Here is a 23,675-nt window from a genome sequence, read left to right as displayed (position 1 = left end):
AATGAAATAATATAAGATTAAGGACATAGTTACACCACGGATTATAATTTTAAGGGCATTTTCTAATATTCAGAATTAAATTAATTTCTTTGTATTTTTCCCAAAGAAACCTTTTATTTAAGGAATACAAATTACATAATTACAACTTTAGGAATATAGTAATTCTTCCCACCATGCCCACGCTCCCACCCATATGCTTTACCAACTTTCTTATTCTATTCTACCCTAAACAAATGTAATTAACTTTTTAAATTCAATTGTGAAAGTTGAAGGTAATTGTAGATTCACATACGGTTGTTGGAAATAACTCAGAGGCCCCAGACACTGAGCTGCCAGTGAGGACTCAGCAGCCCCTCCCTCGAGCCCTCTGTCTTCCAGATGCTCTGTCCCCCACCCCCCCACCTTCTCCGCAGGCCATTTTGGTCTGCCGAGGAAAAGGAATTGTATTTTATGTCCGCTGTCCAGAACCTCCACTCTTTCAACCCCTTTGCTGATGTCAGTAAGGGTGATGACCTGGTTCCTGCTGGCACTGAGGATTATATCCGTGTAAGAATTCAACAGAGAACTGGCAGGAAGACCCTTCCTACTGCCCAAGGGATTGTTGATGATTATGATAAAAAGAAACTAGTAAAGGTGTTTAAGAAATATGTGGAGCACCCAGAATATGGAGAAGTAATTCAGCTACAGGGTAACCAGCACAAGAACCAGCGCCAGTTCCTGGTAGAGACTGGACTGGCTAAGGACAATCAGCTGAAGGTTCATGGGTTTCAAGTGTTTGTGGCACAGAAGCGTAACAGGATTTCCTTGCAATGAGTAGAATTGCCTTTCTGTCCCTTGTCACAAGTTTAAATATCTCACAGCCTGTATGATGTAACCATTTAGGGTCTGCTTTTAACCTGGACTAGTGTAACTCCTTCATGCAATAAACTGAAAAGAGCCATGCAAAAAAAAAAAAAAAGTAAATAAATAACTCAGAAAGATCTTCCATGTTGTTCACTCAGCTTGCTAACATCTTGCAAAACCACAGTACAGTATCAAAACCAGGATGCTGACACTGACACACTGCACCATAGTTTGCTTAACCAGTCACCCATTAATGATCATCTTGACTGTTTTCAGCTACTATGAAGATCCATGTTTAAGTTTTGATGTGAACATAACTCTTCATACTCTGGGGTACATGCCCAAGAGTCCAGGTCATAGGTCATAACATGTTTTCAGAAATTACTAAACTGAATCCCAGGGTCACTCTGGGGGCTTAATTTCCCACCCATATTCTGTGAGTGATCCACTAGCATTTATTTTTTACTGTAGTCACTCTTAGGGTGTGTAGTAATCTCCTTGAGGTTCTAATTTGCATTTATTTATTGCTACTGATGTTGAATATATTTTATATGTGATTTGTCATGAATCACATTTTTAACATTGAAAATGAAAATTCTGGTTAACATTTGGGATTGAGATGTTGAAAAGGCAACTATTAATAATATTCCTAATATCAGGAGAATAGGATAGAGTTGGCTGTAGGTACATAATTAGAAGCAATAGATCAGGCCAGCGCCGTGGCTCACTAGGCTAATCCTCCGCCTAGCGGTGCCGGCACACCAGGTTCTAGTCCCGGTCGGGGCGCCGGATTCTGTCCTGGTTGCCCCTCTTCCAGGCCAGCTCTCTGCTGTGGCCCGGGAGTGCAGTGGAGGATGGCCCAGGTGCTTGGGCCCTGCACCCCATGGGAGACCAGGAGAAGCACCTGGCTCCTGCCTTCGGATCAGCGCCGTGCGCTGGCCGCAGCGCGCCGGCCACAGTGGCCATTGGAGGGTGAACCAATGGCAAAGGAAGACCTTTCTCTCTGTCTCTATCTCTCACTGTCCACTCTGCCTGTAAAAAAAAAAAAAAAAAAAAAAAAAAAAAAAAAAAAAAAAAAAAAGAAGCAATAGATCAACCTAGAATTAGTGGTTAGATGGAAGAAAAAGATAGTTTAGGGGTAAAGATAGTTTAACAGGTAAAGCCACCACCCTGTGACACTGGTGTCACATACTGGTGCTGGTTCATGTCCCAGCTGCTCCACTTACAATGCAGCTCCCTGCTAATGGCCTGGGAAAAGCAGCAGAGGATGGCCCAAGTACCTTGGCTCCTGTCACCCACATGAGAGATCCAAAGCTCCTGAACCCAGCCTCAGCCTGGCCCTGCTCTAGCTGTTATAGACATTTGGGTAGTGAAACAGCAGTTGGAAGATCTCTTACTCTCTCTGTTTCTCCCTCTCTCTGTGTAACTCTGACTTTCAAATAAATAAATAAATATTTTTTAAAAAACTGGTAGTTTGGCCGGCGCCGCGGCTCACTAGGCTAATCCTCCACCTAGCAGCGCCGGCACACCGGGTTCTAGTCCCGGTCGGGGCGCCGGATTCTGTCCCGGTTGCCCCTCTTCCAGGCCAGCTCTCTGCTGTGGCCCGGGAGTGCAGTGGAGGATGGCCCAGGTGCTTGGGCCCTGCACCCCATGGGAGACCAGGAAAAGCACCTGGCTCCTGGCTCCTGCCATCGGATCAGCGCGGTGCGCCGGCCGCAGCGCGCCGGCCGTGGCGGCCATTGGAGGGTGAACCAACGGCAAAGGAAGACCTTTCTCTCTGTCTCTCTCTCTCACTGTCCACTCTGCCTGTCAAAAAAAAAAAAAAAAAAAAAAAAAAAAAAAAAAAAAAAAAAAAACTGGTAGTTTACAGGAAACATGGATGTATATGTAAAGCTGAATGAGAAATGAGAAAGAGTGATAGAGAGGGAGAGGGAAAGAAATGTCTCAGGTAATACAAGAATCGAGGGGCATGGGCACTCAGAAAGCATCAAGAAGTCTAGCCGAGGCAGGGCAGGCTATCATGGGAAAAAATGGCAATGCCCTATAAAGAACAGGAATTACTGAAATTTGAAAATCATGACAGCTTATTCGGGAGAGGAGTGGAGAAAATTTTGTGGGAAAGAGTTCTCTGATACTAGGATTGCAAACCATTGAAACAAATTCCAACTCTGGTGAGCATGAGAAAGGCCAAAAGTAGGATAGTTTTGGTTCAAAGCCAACAGCAGGATTTGTGCAGATGAAAGGCTGGTACCTTCCAGGGAAATGAATCTATATATAGTTCCTGAACCATAGCTGTTTCCTCATTTTGAAGGCTTAGGACTTTGCACTTAGTGTAGCTGTTAGGTACAACACTGTGTTGAAACATGGGTTCTTGCAGGGAAAGATCAAAGAAAGTCCAGGGGATGAGCCAATACATATGCAGCCAAAGGGACTGCAGAGCTAGAACAAAAAAGTGCTCTGTCTTTAGGATGTACCTACAAAGATATAGCCATTAAAACATTGTGGATCCTACTAACCCATTCCTGAGATTAAATACTAGCCCAGCTACCATGATAGCAGCTGACATTCAGTCTACTAACCATGACTGGCTACTGCCTCTGCCTCCAATTTATTTTGTCCCTCTTTTGAGAAGAAAACAATACTTAGTTTCCTACTAATACAGATAGAGATAGAAAAGTATACAAGTGTGTCAAATGATTAGAACTAATTTATGAGGCTCAGGATTTAGGTTGTAACAAATATCAAAAGGTAAGGTTAGAAAATCATGACAACAAAAAGTCAATATGTGGATTTGAAGTTCTTAAACAATTCCAGCAACTCAATCTGGACTCCTTGTTATGTGAGAGCAGCCCAGCCCTACCTGTTTAAATCATATGTTGATTTGGTATTCTGTTAGTTGCAACTGAAAGGATTCAAAACTTATTTAGACACACAGGGCTGAAAATGGAGATGAGGCTTCCAATCTCGAATCAGAAGCCTAGCCTCCTGAAAGTTTACAAAACTTTTAGAATAACGTCCCATGGAGCAAGCTCAATGATTCAGCTAATCTGTACAAGAAGCGGGTAGAGAAGTGCCCATATAACTTGAAACAGGAAGTTTGGGGAAGATCTTGTATTTCTAAGTTTCTCTCCCATCAAGGGCCACAAATCAATTCAGTTTTCTTTCTATGCTTCACTACTTGTTCTTGTTGGATCTTCCAATGATCCTAGGACAAAATATACTAATCACATGCACAAACATATTAGTGAATCATGAGATAATGTTTTCTCTTGGAATGAGAAAACCCCATAGCTTGAAAATACTGGGAACCTGCCAGTATTGGGAAACAGGGCAAAGGAAGAACAAAATAGTCAGCAAGGAAATGCGAGGATATACAAACTATACTTACCATGTTTGTGCTTTTCTCATAATGACCCAGATTTCCTCGGCTCTACATACTAGCTCTGACTCTTCTGTAACACTGGAAACTCTGGAACATGAAGTTGTATTCCAGGGGCAAAACAACTACCTAGACAGGTTCTGTACATGAGATATTTAATTTTTTTTATTTGAAAGGCAGAGAAACAGAGAAAGTCTGCTTTACTCCCCCCAAATGCCCATGAAAGCCAGAACTAGGCCAGGCCAAATCTGAGATCCAGGAACTCAATACAGGCCTCCCATGTGCGTGGCAGGGATCCAAGTACCTGAACCAACACCTGCTGCCTCCCAGGGAGCACATCAATAGGAAGTTGGATCAGAAGCAGAGCTCGGACTCGAACAAGACACGCTAATACAGAATGCAGGTGTGCCAAGCTGCATCTTAGCTGCTGCACCACATGTCTACCCTGAGATGACAAATTTTGACCACATGATTTCAATAACCTTAGTTCTAATCTAACCGACTACACAACCCAGCTTTGCCTACCACAGAGCCAGGGCTTGATGTGAGGGTGGCTCTCCAGCCTACTCTCAACACAGGTTCTGACCTGACGTGCAGCCTGTACATCAGCCTAGGGAGAGAGGTACAAGCGAAACACCAGCATGCTTAACTAAGCGGATATCAGAGCAGAACAGAAATCCCTTAAGATGATATCTGTGGGGCTGGCACTGTGGTCTAGTGGGTAAAGTCTCTGCCTGCAGTGCCAGCATCCAATAAGGGCGCTGGTTCAAGTCCACTTCCAATCCAGCTCTCTGCTTGTGGCCTGATGGCCCAAGACCTTGGGCTCCCGCACCCATGTGGGAGACCCAGAGGAAGCTCCTGGCTCCTTATCAGCGCAGCTCTGGCCATTGTGGCCTATTGGAGAGTGAACCAGCAGATGGAAGACCTGTCTTTCTCTGCTTGTGCTTCTCTCTCTGTAACTCTTTCAAATAAATAAATCTTTAAAAAAAAGATGATATATGCTATTGTGTTAATATTCCACTAATAAAATGTTTTTGATCAGATCTTGTAGCATGAGCATAATAAGCTCACTTCCCTGTATTTTGTAGTGTTCATTTTGGTACAGAAGACAGGTAACAGCCCAAGGTAGAGAGGCTTTTGGGTGAGAATTTATTTCTTTGCATTACCAGAACGTGAGCTTCTCCAAATTTCAGAGTTTATACTGATATGATAATGACTAAGATTACCATTAAACTGCTCCTTCCCCATCTCAACTTAAAATGTTTAACTTAAAAATATGGCTGATTCAGCTCTTTATATTTCCGGTCGTTGAGTAATAGATGTATTCCCAAGCAAATAACAAGCTTCTAAGAAATTATCCAAATCGACAAATCCTTTTACTCCAAACTGCTCATAGCAAGTGGTAGAGTGAGTCAGAATCAATTTCTCTGTCCTCAAGCCATAATGGAAGCAGATAACAAGCAGGAAGCACTGAGTCTTTCTGCAGTTAATTTGTAAGAAAATGTTATACCTAGAGAACACCTGATAGTGCTTAGTGGGTAGGAACAAATATGCGCACGTGGGGTGTTGGAGAGAAGACTGTTTTCAATCTCTAAACACCCTTTGTCAGGTAAAAGAAAAGTGAAATCCTTGCTGGTATTTGGGCAGAGCAAGATTCCTTACAGCCTTCTCTTTATTTTCTATTTTGTACGTATGCACTCCAAGTTGTTAAAAAAGAAAATGAAATTAGTTCACCAAGGGCTTAATTATATCCTCTTCAATGGGCATCGATACTATTGGCAGCCCTCGCAGGGCCAGTCTCTTGACAAATCAAGTTGTTGTCTGAGGCATGAAGTGTTAGATTATGATCGAGCCAGCGTGATGCCGTGATTCATGGCTACCCTGTTTCTAAAGGGAAGCAGGATTTCTGTTTTATAAGCAGTAGGAATTCCTCGTGAGACAAGTGAAATCTTTTGTTCAACCTCAGGAGCTCATCTTGGTATCTTAGAACGGAATTATTTTACAGACTCAGATATGTGAGGACACAGAGGGGTATTAAATAACAATGCAGAAAAAGCTGCTCCACCTGAATGGAACCCTTTGGAATGCGGAGTGACTAAAGTGAGCTGAGTAATGCAGATAACAAGTGATCAGGCTGAATCTTTCCTTTGTAGAATTTAATGTAGCAATGAGTGTCATTTGGGCATTTTATATTTTGTATCATGGTCACCAGCACACGGGGTACTACTTTATTGACACAGGTGTTGCAAATCCTATTAAGGGAAACTTACTGTTCAGCTGCTTTTCACAAGCTTCGGCTTGCAATACTGGACAGAGGAAGTGTGCCACAGATCTCTATTAGCCACATGATGTTGAGGGTAAACAGCTGCTATGCTACCATGTGCTGTGCTGCTGGGCAATCATGTTTGTCAGGTTAGTTGTAGTAAATGACTTTTTAAAATGATATTTATTTGTATTTATTTGAGAGAGAAACACACAGAGAGAGAGAGAGAGAAAGAAAGAGATTGCACCTGCTTGTTCACTTCCCCATAAGGCTGCAACATCTGGGGCAGGGCTGGGCTAGGCCAAAGCAAGGAGCCCAAACCTCAGTCTGTCTCCCATACGGGTGGCAGGGACCCAAGTACTTGACCTATCACCTGCTGTCTCCCAGGGAGCACTTTAGCAGGAAACTAATATCAGGACATGACTGGGCCTTAATCACACACTGGGGCTGGGAAGGTGGTGTAGCAGATAAAGCAGCATATAAAGCCGCCACTTGCAAAGCCAGCATCCCATAGGATGCTGGTTCAAGTCCTGGCTGCTCTACTTCTGATCCAGCTTTCTGCTATGGCCTGGGAAAGCAGTGAAAAATGGCCCATGTGCTTGGGCCCCTGCACCTGCATGGGGGACCTGGAAGAAGCTCCTGGTTTAGCTTTGGATCAGCTCAGCTCTGGCTGTCCAGGGAGTGATTCAGCAGATGGAAGACAGCTCTCTCTTTCTCTGCCTCTGCCTTTGTAACTCCACATTTCAAATAAATAAATATTAAAAAAAAAAAAAAAACTCAAACACTTTGATATTGGATGTGAGTGTCCCAAGTAGCATCTTTACTGCGCCAATGAACACCTGCCCCTAAATTCATGTTTCTTTAAAAAAGACTTATTTGTTTGAAAGGGAGAGTTAGAGATAGAAGTGGAGAGACAGAGAGAAAGAAATAGATCTTCTATCCACTGGTTCACTTGCCAAATAGCCACCAAAGGCCAGGTCTGGGCTAGGCTGAAGCCGGGAATATGGAATTCCATCCAGGTATTCCATGTGGGTGGCAGGGATCCAGGCATTTGGGCCGTCTTCTGCTGGTTTCCCAGGCACATGAGCAGGGAGCTGGACCAAAAATGGAGTAGTCAAATTGTGCTTAAAACCCCAATACCTTTAGGTTTTGTCCCCCTCCATGCCACTCTGCCTGGTGGTCTCTGACTCTAATAAATCTTGTTTTTAAACCTTTTTTTTAATAAAAGTGGAGTAGTTGGGACTAGAACCAGAGCTCACATGGGATGCCAGTGTTGCAGGGTGTGGCTTAACCTGCTGTGTCATAATACTGGCCCCCTAAATGCATATTTGATTTCTGATACTTTCAACTTAAGATAGGTTTTATGGGATATAACTTCATTCTCATTAGAAGATCATCTAGGAAAAAAAAGGGGGGGAGGGAGATCATCTAGGAAAAATATTTGTGAAAAAATAGTTCACAGAAAAATGCAATTAAAGGTTCAATTTGCTCCAAATTATTATTATTATTATTGTTATTATTATTATTTTGAAGTCCCGGGTCCATAGCTGGTTAAGCCATCACCTGCAACACCAGCATCCCAAATCCCATACAGGTGCCTGAGTTCTGGCTGTCCCTCTTCCAATCCTTGCTAATGCTTCTGGGAAAGCAGCAACAGATGACCCAAGTACCTGGGCCACTGCAAGTCATGTGGGAGACGTAGATGAAATTCCATGGTCCTGGCTTTGGCTTGGCCTGGCCCTGGCTATTGTAGGCCCTGGGTGAGTGAAACATCAGATGGAAAATCTTATATTCTCTCTCTCTCTCTCTGTCTCTCCCCCAGTCCCATAACGCTACCTTTCAAAAAATGAATATATCTTTCCAAAACAAATTTTGCAGCTATACCTAATTTTTTCATAGTACTTTTTTTCCATGAAGCTTTTGAAGACCTTTCCTATAACTTTGTAATACATTATGGGTAAATATATTTCTGTGTAATATTTCTTTTAACTACATGTGGGTAAAATCATCTCAAAATAGAAAGTTAAATACATTTTTAAAAGATTTATTTATGTATTTTAAAGTTAGAGTTACAGAGAGAGAGAGGCAGAGACACATCAGGTGAGAACTTCCATCCACTGGTTTACTCTCCCAATGGCTGCAGTGGCCAGGCCTGGGCTAGGAAAAAGTCAGGTGCCTATACCTGCAGCCAGGTCTCCCAAGTGGACATCAGGGGCCCAAACACTTGGGCAATCTCCTGCTGCTTTTCCCAGGCCATTAGCAGGGGTCTGCATTGGAAGTGGAGCAGCTAGGATGTGAATAGGCACCCAAGTGGGATGCCAGCATTACAGGTGGCAGCTTTACCCACTACATCACAATGCCAGCCCCAGATTTTAAAAAAAAATCACATTCTTACCATATAAAGACAATTTTAAAATAATTTCTGTGTGTATTTCCTGTCCTTTAATATGCATAGACTTTTTTGCAAAGTAGCTCCATAACTCTACATATTGTTTTGTAATCTAAATTTTTCATTTAACAAAATGGTATGAACATTTTCCCATTAACAGTCAATCTTGTTAATGAAAATGCTGTTTTGGCAGAATATTTATGTGCAGAGACTGAAGCTGAATACTTCTACAAAGCTGAATATTTTAAAATAAATTCAGAAATAATTTATGGATTGCTATAGGTTTATGTTTCCATAATTGTTGTAGGAAGTACTGCACACCCTCCCGTTCTTCACATCAGAGGGCTACAAACCCATATACAAGGCACTATCTCTGAGCATACCCTTTTCTCCCAGGATTTCTCAATGTGCAGGTTAGCCAACTAAGGAGATAAAAGCCAGGTGATGAGAAGTGGGAGGGGCTTCTGCTTCAAAAATGAAAGAGAATTGGAGTGTGTGTCACAATAATGATTGCATCACTCTCCCCATCCCCAATCAGCCTTCTCCAAATGTCCCCATCAGGATCAGGGTGAGAGCAATGCAGGAAATCTCATCATCAATAGAAATGGAAACACCTGTCAGCCTGGGCGCTTACCTTTAAAAACTCCATTGTGTGAGGCCGGCAATGGTCTGGGTGCTCGGCCTCCTGCACCCACATTGGAGACCCAGTCCTGGCTTTGGCCTGACCCAACCCTGACTGTTGGGGCCATTTAGGGAGTGAGCCAGCAGACAGAAGATCTTTCTCTTTCTCTGTCTCTCCCTCTGCATCTATTACTCTGCCTTTCAAATAAAATACGTCTTAAAAAAAAACCTCCATATTTGTGGTTTGCCTTTAGTCTCTATTCCTACATATAGGACCCTGTTTTTGTTAATGCCCCTTTGAGCATCACAATGCCACAAATCCTGCCTAGACAATGATGGGTTTCAAAGAAGAAGTCATGTATCCTCTGAACCATCCTTGGAGAATAAACCTAATTAAAAAAATCTTAGACATAGATTAAAAAAAAACTAAAGCTTTAAAACTCAAGAGGAACACAAAAGGGGAAATCTTTCTAACCTTTGGTTAGATAATAATTTCTTAAATACAATATCAAAAGTATGATCAAAAAAAGAAAATATTGATAAATAGGGCTTTGTCTGTATTAGAATATTTGCTATTCAAAAAAATATTGTTGGTGGCTGGTGTTGTGGGTCAAAAAGTTAAGCCAGTGCTTTGAATGCCTGTATCAGCTTTGAGTCCAGGCTATTCCAAGCCGCTGATTTGGCTTCCTCCTAATGTACCCAGGAGGCAGCAGATGACTATCCAGTTAGTTGGGTTTGTGTCTCCCATGTGGGAGACCCTCAGAGAGTCCCTGGGACCAGGATTCAACCTGGCCTAGCCACAGCTTTGTGGCCATTTGGGGAGCAAATCAGCTAGGTAAGATCTGTCACTCCTTCTCTTTCTGTAACTCTGTCTTTCAAGAACACAAATAATTCTTTAAAAAATACTAATAGGACAATGAAGAGGCACCCAGAGCATAAGAAAAAATATTTTCATGGCACATGCCTGATAAAGGATGCTATTCAGAATGCAGAACCAGCTCCTCAAATTCAACAACAGGAAAACAGAGCATCAAGTAAATAAACATGCAAAAGATTTGAACAGACTTCTTATGGATAGGAAATAAACAAATGAAAAGATGTTCTGCATCATTCATAATTAAGGAAGTGTAGGTGAAAACTACAATATTATACACGACAGCTATTAAAATATTTAAAATGAAAAGAATCCAATGTAGGTGAGGATGTAAAGCTGAATCCTTCATAGACTGCTGAATAGAATGGAAATGGTATAATCACTTGGAAAAACAGTTCAGTAGCATCTTATAGAATTAAACACACATCTAACATTTGACTTGGACGAGGTATTGACCCAATAGAAAAGAAACAATGTCTACTCAAAGACTTGTACACAAACATTTATAATAGTATTATTTGCAACATCCAGAATGGGAAGACCCCCTAAATGTATCAACAAATGAATGGTTAAATCAACCATGGGATACTATTCAGTCTTCAGAAGGACTGAGCCACTGATATATAATGGAAGAAAATCAATATAATTATGCTAAGTAGAATAAACCAGATAGCACAAGGTACATGATTCCATTGGGCCAAACTTTGGATAATACAAACTAACCCATAGTTCTGAAAATGTTTGAATGTGTAGAGGGTAAAGTGGCACTCTAATGGGTGAAGAGAAGAGAAAGAAGAGATTACAACAGGGAATAAGAAAACCATGTCAGTTGATGGATATATTCACTACCTTATTTTTAATGATGCTTCATGGGTATGTATATATGTCAAAATATACAGGTAGTACATGAATATCTGTGCCAAGTATGATATGTCAATTATAGATGCATATAGTGTAAAAATAAAATGTGTTAGAAAGGTCCATGTGAGCAAAAACACTGTAAGCTTTTTTTTTTTTTTTTGACAGGCAGAGTGGACAGTGAGAGAGAGAGACAGAGAGAAAGAAAGGTCCTCCTTTGCTGTTGGTTCACCCTCCAATGGCTGCTGCAGCCGGTGCACCGCGCTGATCCAAAGGCAAGAGCCAGTTGCTTCTCCTGGTCTCCCATGGGGTGCAGGGCCCAAGCACTTGGGCCATCCTCCACTGCCTTCCCGGGCCACAGCAGAGAGCTGGCCTAGAAGAGGGGCAACCGGGAAAGAATCCAGCATCCCGACCGGGACTAGAACCAGGTGTGCCAGCGCCGCAAGGTGGAGGATTAGCCTATTGAGCCGCGGCACCAGCCAAAAACACTGTAAGTTTTAAAAACCACCATATATATTTCTACACTTTATACAGAGTTATCTTGTGGTGATTCTCATATTTTAACTTTAAATTGCTCCTTTAAAAAGTTAGAGACAGAACCTGTAATATGAAGTCTAGATAATGGTAAGAAATGTGTTCATTGTTGATCGAAAAAAGGGCAAAATGGTTCCCTCTGGGGATCATTTCCATAACATCAGGTAAGTCTCTGATGGCAACTCATGGATGGGAGTTGCTGCTATCCACCCTCTTGTAGGTGACAAGAGTATCATGCACATGAAGGGAAGCAACCCTGGGGCCAGAAAGCAAGGCATCTATTTTTCTGTCCCCTCCTCTCACGGAGATTCCTGACTTTGGTTGATTAGAATACACTCATGTACAAAGACACTCATCCTCCTGACCACACTTATAGTTATTTAGATCAGATAAGAAATGCAGTCACTGGAAATTGCTAAAGACCTTTGATGGATTCTTAGCAGCTGTATTAAGTGTTTTTTTCAAATTTCAGTGTATGAATTAATATGAGTATCCCACAAAAACTTTGTTAAAACATGTAAGTTCCCAAGCCTGAATTCTAGATGTTTTGCTTCTATAAGTCTGGAATGAGAGGCACTGAGTTGAACCCAATCAAAGTAATTCCCATATTATACTTTCAGGTATACTAATTAAGTAGTGATTTTAATGCATTCTCTGTTTTAAAAGGAATGTGATGTTTTAGGTCATGCCACAAATTACTCTATAATTTGACTTCATTTTTCTAACTTCAAGATCTTTGTTATAGTTGAAATTTGGAACTTGTATTCTCTGGCTCTTAATTCCTCATGTTTCAAGTAGGTTCAGAAACTGTGAAATGATGGGTTAGATGCTTTCTAATATCTCTCCCAAAATTTACATGAGTTATGTCATTCTGCTTTATGTATTAGTTTGTTTCAAGCCTGTTGTCTAAAGGAAATTCCTAGCAGAATTTAAAGTTATAATTAAGTAAAAATAATTGAAAATTGTATCAATTATCTCTTCTACTTCCTAATAACTGACTATGGTGTTTTTGCTGATTGAATTACTAGAGAAGGAACACCAAGATTCTCTAGTTCACTTCTTGTTCACTAAAATTTATTTTCAACAATAAATTGCTTCTACTTGACTCTAGATTATCTGACACATATGAATACCAAAAAGACAACACTCAGCAGAGTAAGCTCTACTACACTAAGAGACTGAGACGACTTTGTATTCTGGATACACAGACAGCACTGGGAAGAAAGCCACAGTATGGGAAGTGTGAAATGACCTCCAAGGACAGGTCAGTTTAGGGGTCACCATGAATCGTCAGGGATTCCTTCTTCCATGTACATTATTCAGGAGACATCACACAGCCTTCTTTATAGAGTCAGGTCAGCATATGTATGTATCTCCAATAGACTGTTCTTAACTTAGAATGACAACTGCCAACTCTCTCACCCACTTTTCCACTGCTCCCTACATTCCAAGGTGAGCAATATTCAGAGCCCTTGTTGCATGGTTAGATTTCATAAAGAGTTAGCTTTTCTGTTGGAAATGGATAGTAAGCAATTTGTTACGTGGCCATCTGTATTTTTACTGAGGACATGCACATTTGCTTTCCCCACATTTGGAGGAAGCCAGTGGCAAATGCATAGGCAGTGGCATCCAAAAGATACAGATTGCTCGGTTGGCAGATGGACCTACAAGACTGATTTTTCCAGCTGTACTGAAATGAGTTATCTTAAATGGAATATTACACACTTTAAACCATATGGAGCCCAATGATTAAGGCTCTTAACCAGAATTATGGACTACATTTTTTTCCAGGCCAGCCCTCATCATAAACAAATAGAGTGGCCAGAGAGAAGAGGCATTCACATGACTAACAAATTACCTCCACGAACAACCATAGTTTAATTGGTTGTAATTCTACATCAAAAATTGGTTGCATCTTTACATCAAAATTTGATTCTGTTGTCTTTTGGCTCACAGCCTGTCCTTTGAAAGCTCTCAGAGATTTTCTTGCTGATGGCAATGGGACTGAGCTAGGACATAGCAGGTTACTGCAGCCTCTCCTGCTGCAGAAAGTAAGTAATCAAGGTACCATATAGAATTCCTGAAGCTGCATAGGCAAAAAGTGCCAGATCTGAAAGCTCACTGACACCAAGAACCAAATGAGCATTTAAGCAGTCATGGCAGGAGTCACACTGGAGAGTAATAGCTGACTTCATCCGTCTGCTGATGGAGATTGCCAACAGTTTGTCCCCCAATTACTTTTCTTTTTTCAGATCTACAATGAAGGATGATGATTTTGTAATGAAGGCACAGGCTTTCAAATGCTGTTAAATATATTTCAGTGCTGAAAAGCCACACAAAAAATATGAAAATAAAAACACTTGTGAATGTTTGCTTTGCTAGAGGAGTGTCTTCCATAATCGAAAGAGCTTTGATTTTCCCCCAAGTGTAATTGAAGGTCTCAATCCTCTCACTTTGTTCTGAACTGCCAGGAACCGCATTGTGATGCTCCATATCACTATAAATCCTGCAAACTTAGCCTATTCATTAACCCTGGGTCCGGCTAGTCACAGAGTTCCATGTTTATTTGTATATACGATACTAAGTAGGTAAATGGATACTGGGAATCTCTTTCAAACACTTTTTTGATTATATAATCAATGTCAATTGTAGTGAGGTCATCGAAATCCTTTCAGATTAAAAAAGCTTGCAAAATGGTAGCCTGGGGATAGAAGCTGGTCTGAGGATAGGTTGTATTTGACCAGGACAAGTTTAACATGTTTTAACTTGATTTTAAATGAAGAATGTTCTCAAGCTCCTTGGTTTCCATAGTCCTGACTAACCCAGACTGTGGGATCCACAAGTTGATGCATTAATGGTTTGGTCCTGGCTCATTTAACTATTTGAGCTTGTGACTTTTGATTTAGGTATGCTGTCCCGTCCCGCGGGACAGCAACTGGGGCCGAGCACCTAGAAGGAGAAATGAAAGGGACAGGAGACACAAGGATGGCAGCAAGACAGGTGCCGATCAAGCTGCGACTTTATTTTTCAACCACACACTTATATATCATCGAGGCAGGGTATCGGGAGGGGGAAGGAGGGTGGGCTTATCTTGTAGCTGCAATGCTAGTGCAAGTAGGGGAAAGGTTACAAGGCCTTAAGGCACAAGGTCACACAAGGTTGCGTTATCAGTACTATCAGGTCTGGCCTGTCCAGCCCTGTCTCTCAACTAAGAGGTCACATGCTGCGTGGTCCCCGACATATCCCCCTTTCTTATCAATTAAACAGAAATGGCTACCGGTTAGGCCAAGCATGATGAGCGAGCAGTGCCTGTCTTAGGAATCGACCCGGGGCTCCATCACCTCTTACCCGTCATTGGATATCCTTGCCAGTCCCCAAGGACTCCTGTCTTAGGTGGGTGAGGTTCCGGGAAGGTGCCCGTCATTGGCTTACTGCTCATTTTATTGATAGGCCTGGGGCCCTTCCTGGGCTCCCGACTGGGGCAGCAGCAGACCGAAGGGGAGAGTCAGTTGTTGGAGGGACTGTGACCTCGCTGGCCAGACTTCACCGGCCAGAGAGAGAGATAACGTTTTCCATGGGATCTTCCATGGCCAGACTTTGGTAATGTATTTGAATTGGTCTGGCTGCTAAATTATCTACTTGTTGTCTGATAAAGGTCATCAGCCTATTGAGGAGACAAGGACCTATAGATAGCACAACAAGCAACCCAACAATGGGGCCTAAAAGCGGTAGCAAATAGGGAAGCAGTCCATTCCATCCAGTCCAAAAGGGATTTTCAGCCATGGCACATCGACGACGCTCCAGATCTTCTTGAAGTGTCTTGATTTTATCACGAACAATGCCGGACTTGTTAGCATAAAAACAGCATTTTTCCTGTAAAGCCAAGCAAATACCTCCCTGTTCAGCAGTAAGCAAGTCTAAGCCTCTACGATTTTGTAGAACCACTTCCGCTAGGGAATCAATTTGATCTTGAAGGTCCTGAATGGTGGTAGATAGGGTCTGCACATCATTAATAAGTTGTTGGGACAATTCTCTATATTTGTGGACCGCGATTCCTAGTCCTGTGGATCCTGTAACCATAGCTGAGGAAATTCCCAATGTGGCTAATAAAGGAATAAATTGAATAGCTCGTTTTTGTCTCCCTGCAATATAATCAAGGGAGGGGATAGGAACAGGGGTATCTCCATTGATAATCTCTATATCAGGAAAAGGTATAGCATGCATGCAATTACCGGTCCAATTTGTTGGTAAAATGGTATAAGCTAAATTATCCCTACATACAAAAACGGTGGAATTAGGGGCATAAAGAGGGTAGTTTACTGTTACATTATTTGTACAGAAAGGAGCAAGGCCTACATCGATATCGAAGGGATTGTTGTTGGGAGGTTTATAAAGGCAAGTGATATTTTCCGTTGGGACAGGAAGAACGGGAAAGGGCTGCATAGGGGGGTGGCCCAAGAAACTATTGAACTCAAGGGTATTATTAAGCGGTAGAAAAATGGCAAGAGGAAGGGGGGGTCCCTGGCGTAAACAGAGCCAGCAGTCTCTTGCAAGGTTTGGGGCAGAGAGATTAAGCAGTTTATGGGTGTTGGTAAGGATATCGATGGTATTGACATCCAAGTCTTTATTTCCTCTGGAATGAACTTTAGCCAGGGGGTGGTATTGGAGGGAAGGGTAAAGGCTTTCAAATACAGTTTCGAATACCTTTTGTGTTTTTAATTTAGTAAGGGTATCCTGAGGGCCTCCACCGTCAGACACTCCCACAGGGGCTATAGGGTACCAGCAGGCTACTTGTCCCTTAGTGGGGCAGGAGGGGGAGCTGAAGCGTGAAGAGGACAACTCTCCTCCGAACGTTCCCTCATAATCTCCTGATATAACGGCAAACAATAAACGCTGATTTCCCTTATTACAGGTTTGATACTGTGTATAACAGGAGGAGTGCACGGAGTAATGGATAGTTTTATTGCACTCTGATGGGCACTGATCCCCAGTGCGGTAAGAGTCTAGCTTAGGTTTGGGAACACAGAACCATCAGGAACCCGGGACGGTCAGATAAGCAGTTTTATCTCCGCAGTCTTGTGTAAAATGCGGCTTTTGAGCACGGCCACGGCCACGGGTTCGTGGGAAGGATACTATTATGCCCCCTGAGCAGGTACAAGGGTGATGCTGCTGAAGGTATTTTTGAATGCCCTGAGGGTTGTCAAGCCCTGCAAAGACTGGTGGAGCCCAATGGATGGTGTAGATTGCCATCATCAGGAGAGCAAGGCTGAGGGCCATTGTATTAGGGCCCTTTGGAGGGGTTAATCAGTGAGCCCTCAGGAAATGTAGCAGGGGAGGAGAGAATAGAGAGAAGATAAGATACACAAATAGCAACAATGGCAACAATTCCAGCAATAATAAGGAGTCCTGTAATGAGTCCCAGTAGCGTCCAGCCGGGTCTTTTCATTCCTGTGGGTATAAAGAAAAGGCGTTCTCAGGGCCAAGTACAGGCTCTGGAACAACATCATTATTTGTAGGAATTGGCGGATTAACTTGTTTAATTAATCTTTCAGGTAGCCATCTTGGTGCCGATTGTTTTTGGTCCAGGATGCAGGCTGAGCCACGTCCCCAAATGAGTACTGGATCTGGGCCGTGCCAGCTACTGGTGAGGGGGTCTCGCCACATTACCATAGGCGGAGCCGTATCAGGGGAAGGGTGCCAATGACGGTCCGCAGCTGAATGATTATTATTATCCAAGGTCAGGAAGTTTAGCACAAAGAGCGCATGATTCAATCGGTCGCGGGGAGAGGCAAAAGACAAGGAAGTGGCTTCAAGCCGAGTGAGCCAAGTTTTTAGTGTTTGATGGGCTCTTTCAACAATTCCCTGTCCCTGTGGATTGTAGGGAATTCCTGTAATGTGGTTAATATGGAGCGCCTCACAAAATTGTTTAAACTTAGTGCTGACATAAGCAGGACCATTGTCTGTCTTAATCTTAACAGGTTTTCCCAGTACAGAAAGAGCTGTGATAAGGTGCGAGATAACATCCTTAGCAGCTTCTCCTGTGTGGGGGGAGGCAAAGACAAAGCCACTATAGGTGTCTATAGAGACATGGAGATACTTTAGTTTGCCAAATTTTGGGAAGTGTGTGACATCCATTTGCCACAGTTGATTAGGGAGAAGACCACGCGGATTGACTCCTAAATGCGGTACAGGTTGGCTTGTAACACATGAGGGGCATTTTTTGACTATTTCACGAGCCTGTTCTCGTGAAATTTTACAAAACAAACGGAGAGATTGAGCATTTAAGTGATGCAACCTATGCAAGTTTTGAGCTTCCTGTACTGATCCCACAATTATGGGGAAGGTAAGCCTTGTAGCAGCATCTGTCTGGGCATTACCTTCTGAGTTCTGAGCTTTCTGCACTGATCCCACAGTTGTGGGGAAGGTAAGCCTTGTAGCAGCATCTGTCTGGGCATTACCTTCTGAGTTCTGAGCTTCCTGCACTGATCCCACAGTTGTGGGGAAGGTAAGCCTTGTAGCAGCATCTGTCTGGGCATTACCTTCTGAGTTCTGAGCTTCCTGCACTGATCCCACAGTTGTGGGGAAGGTAAGCCTTGTAGCAGCATCTGCCTGGGCATTACCTTCTGAGAGTGACCCTGGTAGGCTTGTGTGTGCCCTAATATGTCCCAAATAGAAGGGCTGTTGTCTTTCTCGTATTAGCTTTTGAATTTGTATAAACAAGGGCATAGCGTTGGAAGTTGTTTTAAGAAAAGGAGAAGTCTCAAGCAACGGAATGGAGTGAGCTACATATGCACTATCGGTATAAATATTTACAGCCTGACTGGAAAACTGTGTAAAGACTTGAAGTATGGCATACAGCTCAACCAACTGAGCCGACTGATAAGATGTTTTAAATACGTGGGAACGGTTATCTGCCACGAAGGCAGCCATTCCATTGGAGGACCCATCTGTAAACACCGTAACAGCCTTTGGAATGGGGTTACTTTTTGTATTTTTTGGGAAAATAAAGGAATAGGATTGGGCAAACTGTAACACGGGGTCATCAGGGAGGTGATTGTCAATGACTCCCATAAATCCTGACATGGCTATTCCCCAGTCATCAGAAGTTTGAAGAAGGAACTGGGTCTGTTCTCGGGTATATGGCACTACTACAACATCGGGGTCTTTTCCAAAATATTGGCGGGAAAGGAAACGAGCCTTGATGATTATTGAAGCAACCTGAGACAAATATACTGCAATTACCTTGGATGAGGAAATGGGGAGATGAACCCAGAAAAGAGGTTGACCCTTTTTATTGGGCATGATGGATTTTTGCCAAAAAACTCCAGTGGGCGTATGTGGTGTGGCTAAAACTACAAAAAGCAGGGGGAGAGTATAAGAAATCTGTGAAACAAACTGTTGGCTGATGGCTTGCGCTACTTGGTTTAATGCGTCTCCCGCAGCAGGGGTGAGCTCGCGGGGGGAAGAGGGATCTGGGTCTCCTCGCAGAATGTCATTGAGGGGCAAAAGGACATTATTAGATATTTTTAAATAGGGCCTGAGCCATTGAATATCTCCTAGAAGTTTTTGAAAATCATTAAGGGTATGGAGGCAATCCAAGCGGAACTGGATGCGGGGCACAAAAACCAAATCCTGTTGTAATTTTAAACCTAAATAGGTAAAGGGGTCTTGTAACTGGACCTTATCAGGAGCAATTTGTAAACCAAGGGCAAGAAAGGCTTTAGAAAGTGCTGTAAAGCAATCTTGTAGGTCTGACTTGTTTTGAGCCGCCAGTAAAATGTCATCCATATAATGTAGAATATAAATGTGCGGCCAGTGTAAACGAACCGGGTCCACTGCCTGTGCTACAAACTTTTGACAAAGGGTGGGGCTATTGGCCATTCCCTGGGGCAAGACTTTCCAATGAAATCTTTGCATCGGTCCCTGGAAATTAACACGGGGGAGGCTAAAGGCAAAATAAGGACGATCATCAGGGTGTAGAGGAATAGTGAAAAAACAGTCTTTGAGATCTATAATTATTTTGTAATAACCATTTGGGATGGCCACGGGGGTTGGGATGCCAGGTTGGAGGGCACCCATGGGTGCCATGACCTTATTAACGGCGCGCAAATCCTGTAAAAGGCGCCATTTACCAGATTTTTTCTTTATGACAAAAATGGGCGTATTCCAGGGAGAATTGGAAGGCTCTAGGTGTCCAGCCGTGAGCTGCTCCTGTACAAGCGCTGTAGCGGCATTTAGCTTTTCTTGAGTAAGCGGCCACTGATCCACCCAAACAGGAGTTTGAGTATTCCATGTGATTTTATCTGCATGGGGTACAGGAAGGCCAGTGGCCGTTACTAAAAATCCGAATATCCGAGCCCATGTCTATCTGTTTTAGAGGGGGCTGTAATAGGTTGAGTTATGCCCTGTCTCATTTTTCCAAGTCCTGTGCCAGGCACATAATCCATGCGCAGCATTTGTTGTGTGACCACAGCATTAGGGCTGCACAGGATAACTTCCATTTGGGAGAGAATGTCACGTCCCCACAGGTTAACAGGAAGGCCTGGTAATACAAAAGGAGTCACAGTGCCCTGATTGCCTTCCTTATCTTTCCAGCGTAATACCCTTGAGCTGACTTGGGGGTTATTGGACTGGCCTATACCTCGCAAATCGGTGAGAGATGCGGTCAGTGGCCAATGGGCGGGCCAATGATCTTGAGATATGACCGTGGCATCTGCCCCTGTGTCCAAAATGCCCTTGAAATCCTTTCCTTCAATAGTAAGGGTTAACACAGGCCTATTTTTTGTAATTGGCTGGACCCAATAAGCATCCGAGGAGCCCAAAGGGGTAATGCCTCGGGGCCTGGAAGAAATTGAGGATGTACTTCCAGTAATTAAAGGCAGAAGAACCAGTTGTGCTAGACGGGTGCCCTGTGGAACGGCAGCTACTCCATTGATAGCGGCTGCTAGGATTTTTATTTCCCCGGTAAAGTCACCGTCAATAATACCGGGAAAAACTTGAATGCCTTTAAGGGTGGCTGATGCTCGGCCAAGAATAAAAGCACAGGTACCCGAAGGCAAGGGGCCCCACACCCCTGTAGGGATAATTTGTGGGCCCTGGGTGGAATCTAATATTGTATCGGAGGCGGCACAGAGGTCCAGTCCTGCGCTACCGGGGGTTGCTCGTTGGAGAGAAGCAATTGTTGAGGTATTTGCTGAGCCTGAGGCTGGGAAGGGACAAACCGTACTGCCCCAGGGTTTGTCCTTTGAGAAACTGGGGCCAGGGGCTGGCCCCTCTGGGAGTTTCCCGGCACACTAGGAGGGAGGGGTTGGCCTGAAGAATTAGTCTTTGACCTGCATTCATTTGCCCAGTGATAACCCCTATGACATCGGGGGCATGGGGTGGAGGGGAGCGGCCTACCTGGAGGAGATGGAGCCGCGCCTTGGGCCATGGGCCTGTTTGATAAGGCAGTTGGACATTCGCGGGCAAAATGTCCAGGCTGTTTACAGGCGTAGCAAGTGGAGGTCCCCTTGGAGGGATTTTGGGTCAGTTTGAGTGCGGCCCCAATTGCCAAGCCCATGGCATGGGCCGATCCCACACCAGCGCAGAGCCTCACATAGTCTGAAAGATCACCCTTATGTTTATGAGGCCAAAGAATATCTTTACAAGCTGGGTTGGCATTTTCAAAGGCGAGGTGCGTAACAAATGCACTTCCATTTTCTCCTGGGCCAACTAGTCTCTCAGCTGCAACATTAAGGCGCGAGACAAAATCACTATAAGGCTCGTCGGGCCCCTGCTGAATCTTAGCCAAAGAGGTAGTGACTGCTCCCCTTTGAGGGAGCTTTCTCCAAGCCCCTAGTCCGGCAGTTTTAATTTGCGCCAGAAGTCCATCAGGGAACTGGGCTTGTGAATTGTTGGAATTATACGGGGCATCTCCCAAAAGTTTTTTGAGGGTCCAATTTTTAGATGAAGCTTTAGCAAAATTTTGTTGGGCTATTTCTTTACAAATTTGAACATAATCAGCCCTCCACAGGACATAGTCACCTCCGCTGAGAGCAGCTCTGGCGAGGAAGTCCCAATCATTAGGTGTAAGCCACCGGGCACTCTGGCTTTCCAATAAGGCCTGAGTATACGGGGCAGTGGGACCATACTGGGTGCAAGCAGTTTTAAGTTTTTCAATAAATCTGAGACTAAGTTTTTTATAGGGTGGCGGCTGTCCATTACCAGGTCCTTGATTGGGGACCTGATCTTCCTCCTCCGACCCAGGTTCCTCACTATCTTCCTCAGAGTGGTGGGGCGAATTCTCCTCAGCCTCATTTTCCCCATCAGCAGCAGGCTCAGAATGACCTCCGGCTTGCCTCCTGGTTACAGGGAAAGCTAGAAGGGGTTGGGTTTTGGACCTGACTTTACCTTGTTTAGGTTTTGGAAGGGGCTGCTCTAAGGCAAGGTGGCGGAGCTCCTCGTCAAGGGATTTTATTTCCTTAAGGAGCTGGATGTGCTCTCGTCTCTGTTGAAGTGACTGTCGCAAGGCCGACAAGTCAGGCACAGGAGGGTTAAAGTCATAGAGAGCGGGGGCACAAATGGGAAGGTGCGGGTGAGTATTGTATGGCGGGGGATTTTTAACATTTTGGGGCCAATTGGAATTATGATAGTGCACGACCTCTTCCTCTGGGGCAGCTTCCTCATCTGAATCTAATTTGTCTCGGATGGCAGGATATAGTCGGCTCGCTTCGTTGGTAGGGGCTAAAGTGGACTCTTTAATTTTATTGTTGGGGTCATCATCAGTGGAGGGTATATCTAGAATGACAGATGGGCATTTAGATGCAGGTCGGGAGGATTGCTGTAACGTCTCCTCACCATCCCTTACTAGGGCATCAATAGTCTTATCTAGGTGACGGGTTTTTAGAATGTCATTAATCAGGTTCCAATATGAAAAAATCGTAATAGGCACTTTTGCAGGGCCAAAGATCTCATGAAAATCCTTTAAACAACTTCCAACTCTTTCCCACTTGATCTCGTCAATTGTTCCTTCCTTGGGGAACCAGGGACACAATCTTTCTACATACTCAAAAAATGCCTTTAGATCCTTATTTTTAACCCGAACTCCTCGTGTCTTGAGGGCCTCCCTGAGACCTGAAATGAACATTTCCCGTGACGATAATGCCTGTCCCATGGCTGTCACTTACCTTGCGCCGTCTTCACTCCGCAGCGTCGACCGATGCTAATGATCTCGGGTGGGCAGTTCCGAGCCGGTCGCACAATCACTTGGATCCAAGTTTTCCTCCTGGAAGGCGGCGTTCCTCCAATCTTACAGGCACTCGAACCCCAAGGGCCACACTCGAGCCCCACGTTGGGCGCCAGTTGTCCCGTCCCGCGGGACAGCAACTGGGGCCGAGCACCTAGAAGGAGAAATGAAAGGGACAGGAGACACAAGGATGGCAGCAAGACAGGTGCCGATCAAGCTGCGACTTTATTTTTCAACCACACACTTATATATCATCGAGGCAGGGTATCGGGAGGGGGAAGGAGGGTGGGCTTATCTTGTAGCTGCAATGCTAGTGCAAGTAGGGGAAAGGTTACAAGGCCTTAAGGCACAAGGTCACACAAGGTTGCGTTATCAGTACTATCAGGTCTGGCCTGTCCAGCCCTGTCTCTCAACTAAGAGGTCACATGCTGCGTGGTCCCCGACAGTATGCCATTCTTCTGTAAAGAAAAATTGTTAAAAATGCAAAGTTTCTGAAGCTGGTAGAAACTCAAAAGCACTTGTTTCCAGCAAGTGAAATATTGTTCTGCCTATTTTTTTCATACAAATATATGCATTATTGCAGTTGTAATATATGCCTTAAAACTAAGTAATTTTAAAAGTCTTTATGAAGAAAAGGAGAATTTAAGAAAATAGTTCAATATAACTTTACTATCCCAAGAAACTCCTTTC

At 43.7% G+C, this 23,675-nt stretch overlaps 1 long non-coding RNA gene and 1 pseudogene across 1 annotated transcript; one reads left to right on the top strand and one right to left on the bottom strand.

The window, feature by feature from the left end:
* Positions 1–450: 450 nt before the first annotated feature.
* Positions 451–927, top strand: LOC100352859 (eukaryotic translation initiation factor 1 pseudogene; annotated as a pseudogene).
* Positions 928–14,745: 13,818 nt separating this feature from the next.
* On the bottom strand, positions 14,746–23,423 carry LOC149123099 (uncharacterized). Its single transcript, XR_016217569.1, has 2 exons — positions 22,927–23,423; positions 14,746–15,634 (listed from the first exon to the last, which is right to left on the bottom strand). It is a non-coding gene; the product is annotated as an uncharacterized LOC149123099 (long non-coding RNA).
* Between the last annotated feature and the right edge of the window lie 252 nt (positions 23,424–23,675).

The sequence above is a fragment of the Oryctolagus cuniculus genome, chromosome 12, assembly GCF_051225735.1.
Source record: "Oryctolagus cuniculus isolate XC-2025 breed Fujian yellow rabbit chromosome 12, ASM5122573v1, whole genome shotgun sequence".
Classification (NCBI taxonomy): domain Eukaryota; kingdom Metazoa; phylum Chordata; class Mammalia; order Lagomorpha; family Leporidae; genus Oryctolagus; species Oryctolagus cuniculus.
Note: the sequence above shows the minus strand (reverse complement) of the source record. Positions and strands in the feature narration are given on the sequence as shown.